This window comes from Mus pahari, chromosome 6 (genome assembly GCF_900095145.1).
Source record: "Mus pahari chromosome 6, PAHARI_EIJ_v1.1, whole genome shotgun sequence".
NCBI classification, from domain to species: domain Eukaryota; kingdom Metazoa; phylum Chordata; class Mammalia; order Rodentia; family Muridae; genus Mus; species Mus pahari.
The window spans coordinates 59,231,910-59,235,511 of NC_034595.1; the positions used below are offsets into that span (position 1 = coordinate 59,231,910).

At 46.1% G+C, this 3,602-nt stretch overlaps 1 protein-coding gene across 1 annotated transcript in view; it reads left to right on the forward strand.

Annotated features, from left to right (window-relative positions):
* Window positions 1–1,050: 1,050 nt before the first annotated feature.
* Tut4 (terminal uridylyl transferase 4) overlaps window positions 1,051–3,602 on the forward strand; it is a 128,268-nt gene continuing 125,716 nt past the window's right edge. Inside the window, exon 1 of the mRNA XM_029539463.1 lies at window positions 1,051–1,254. The gene's annotated coding sequence lies outside the window, so the exon portion shown is untranslated. The remainder of the gene's footprint in view (window positions 1,255–3,602) is intronic.

Consider the following 3,602-nt stretch of genomic DNA (forward strand, 5'->3'; position numbering starts at 1 on the left):
GTGTGTGTGTGTGTGTGTGTGTGTGTGTGTGTGCAAGGTAGATGTGTATAGAGGCCAGACATCAACCTTGGATATTGTTCACCTTGTTTCTTGAGACAGGGCCTTTTATGGCCTGATGCAAGCTTGCTAAGCAGTGAGTCTGGTTAGCTGGCCAGCGAGCCGCAGGGGGTCTGCTTGTCTGTCTCTTCAGTGATGGGAACAGAAGTGTCCAGCACCACGCCTAGCTTTTTACATGGGTTCTGGGGATAAGACTGAGATTCCTAGGCCCAGAAGGTGAGCACTCTTCTGCATGAAGTACTTCCTCAACCCCCAGTGAAATATTTTCTTTCTTTTTTGCCCCATTCCAATGCTAGGACCTAATACATGCTAGACAAAATGCTGTGCTACTGAGCTGTAGCCCCAGCCCTCAAATATGTCTTAAGTCAATGAAAAATTCTGTCCATCCCACTACACTGGGAATCTCTTGAGGAAAGAGGGGAGGTTTTATTTATCTCTAAATCACCAGTACCTACAGTTGGGCCTGGTTCTTGTTGGGAGCCCAGGATTTGAGGAATGAGCTGGTGTAGGATCCCCCTGAGCCTTTGTAATTAAACTGGTCATTTCCCCATCCTTGGAGGGGCCCCAGCTTCAGATCCCTGGGTGATGCAGGTGAGTTGCTAGGCAACAGCATGAGGTTGGCTCTGGGGTCACAGTGGAGAGTGTGCTGTGAGGCCAGCTTGCCGGTAATTGGAAACACTTCTCTATTCAGCAGTCTCTTAAACTGCCTCTGCTTTCTCCCCTCCAGCCCATCCCCCCATTCAGCTGCAGGAGGGATTGTTTTAAAGCAAGCAAGCAATCCCAGCACCCCCCCCCCTCCCAAACCTCCTGTTTCTGAGGGAGGAATCCAAGGTTCAAGAGCTAGAGGAACCTGTTCGAAGTCCATGTTAACAGGTACAAAGGTAAACTTAGCTTTTTGTGGTTGCGACACCCAAACTCTGTCCAGTACTCTGGCAGTGGACAAGTTGAATTTGGGGTGCCCAAGAGATGCAAGCCAGATTCAGCAATGTTCACCTTGCTGGTCAGATGTTCACACTCCTTGTCCTGTGTGCTGCTGGAGTGGGCGCTAGGTCACCTGAGACTCCCTGGGATAAGAAATGACTTGAGAGCTCCTGCAAAGTCTGAGTTCAAAACCTGGGGCTTGGGGTTCCAACCGATGTGCTTCAATCTGGAAAGCAGCAGCACCAGGCCCCCCAGAGTCTCAGGGAGCCCAGAAAGGTAGGACAGAGTGGGAGTCCTGGACTGAAACTGTAAGGACAGAGGTCTGAGATTTCAGAATAGAAGGGCATGCTGAATAATGAGTAGGAGATAGCCAGGGAGATGAAGGGATCAAGTTCAAATGGATGCTGCTGTGGGTTTGAGAGAGTTAGTTCTCAAGATGGCCCTTGAGATCTTTCTACCTTTATTTAGCTGGTATATATTTTGAGGGCTTTTGGATTTGTTTCATTTTGTTCGTGGGTGCATGCGTGCGTCCGTGCGTGCGTGATGTGTGTAGGGGACAGGACAGGATCTCATTATATAGCCCAGGCTGGCTGGCCTCAGATGTAATTTTCATGCAACTCATCCCCATGTGCTGGGATTACAGGCATGTGCAACCACACCCACCTAGAAGGTCTTATTGAACCCCGTTTCCTAGGTGAAACTACAACTCTTTCCAACATCCATTCTGTATTTGCGTGTGTATGAATCGATGTACCCCGTGCTTCAACCACACTACATTTTCTCATTCAATAGACGAAAACCTTATATCCTTATATCTAAAGAGATGCTGGTGTACATGTGTCTAGTTGTGTACTAGTACAACAGCTAAGATACAGACCCACTCTAGATGTCTGTCAGTGAATCAATAGATAAATAAAATGTGGTAGATACATACATCGGGATACTATTCGGTCATAAAAAGATGACGTGCTGTCTTTTGCGGAACATGGGTGCAACTGGAGGATACTAAATAAATAAATCAGAAACAGAAGGATGAATACCACATGCTCTCTCTTGTATGTGGATGCTTTAAAGCTCTGTGTGAGTTCAGGAAAGAGGGAAGTTGGATGTGCAACGGGCAGTTCTCCTCTATCCTTAAGTAGGGAGGTTACTTCTGTTATCAAAAGACTAAGAAGCCTCCTGGAGCCCACTGACTGGTGCTGTGTGCTCAGCCCCTGTGGGACTTTCCCTGCCTTGTTTTATATCCTCTATGGCCTCTGTGAGTGCTAGTTTATTTCTTCTTTAGCTTAAAAGTTCTAGGAGAGCAAGGATGGATAGCTCTGGCATAGCCCTGGACGCTCAGTGCCTGGGACATGAGGAACTGTTCTCTCCAGCCACAAGCAAGAAATAGAATAATTAATCTGAATAATACATTCAGGGTGAATATGGGCTAATTTCTACCCAGAGACATTCAGTTTTAAAACAAAAAAGTCTTCTTTCCTGGTAGCAATTTTGTACTTTCAGCCAGTGACTTGATTTATTGAGAGACCTTTAAGTGCTGTTGAGCCGAGCAAAAGAAAAGTTGGGGAAGGCTTTTCTCGTCAGGGACACAACCCTTTCTTTCTATTATGTCAGTTTCTTTAAACAAAAAAGGATTTAAACAATCTTTTTCAATCGATTTTCTTGTAAACACTCAAAGAAAGAATGTCTATCCCACTTTGTGAATAAAGTGGAGGTCCCTTAATTGTAAAGACATGAAATGCCTGGATTCCCCGCCTACAGAGTTTGAGTAATTGGCAATAATTTCTCCCTTCCCCTCCCCCTATTGAGAGGCAGCTCACATCTTATTAGAAGAAAACCAGATCACTAACCTGGGAACCTGAGTCCTGGAAGGAGTTTATTTTACCAGCCAGCACAAGCTTCCAGAGGGAGCAGAAGGCAGGAAGCCTGCGTTTTCTCTCCTGCGTTTCCACCTGGTACCTGCGCTGATCGCCATGCTTGTGGTTGGCCTTTGCCTCCCCGGCTCCCTCGTGGGACACTTTTCAGCCTTCGAAATATACAGGCAGATGTTTCCTGTGGAAAATATTCCCTAGGACAGCACTCTGTTATGTGGGTTTCTGGTAGAAGTATCAAAGGGTTGAGGCGGGACCCAGATGAAAAGCCTAGAAGGTATATATTGTGCCTTTGAGGGACCTGTGGTTAGATTAGAGATTTCTTTTTCTTCCTTCCTTCTTTTCTTTCCTTTTCTATACTTTTCTTTTTGTAATTTCTTTTCATTATCAACAGCTAATCTCTCTTTCAGTAAACAGATTTTGGAATTTGGTTTTACCTTTTATTATTATCGTGGTTTTTGCTTGTCTGTGCGTGCGTGTGTGTGTGTGTGTGTGTGTGTGTGTGTGTTGTGTAGGCACATGCATATTCATATGTGTGTAGCACATCCATGTGTGGTGGTTGCATCTCTGTGTGTGGATGTGGAGGCTGGAGGTTGACGTCAGATGTCTTTCTTCATTGCTTTCCACTTTACATACTGCTAAACCAAGAGCTGGCCTTTCAGCCGGGCGTGGTGGCGCACGCCTTTAATCCCAGCACTTGGGAGGCAGAGGCAGGTGGATTTCTGAGTTCGAGGCCAGCCTGGTCTACAGAGT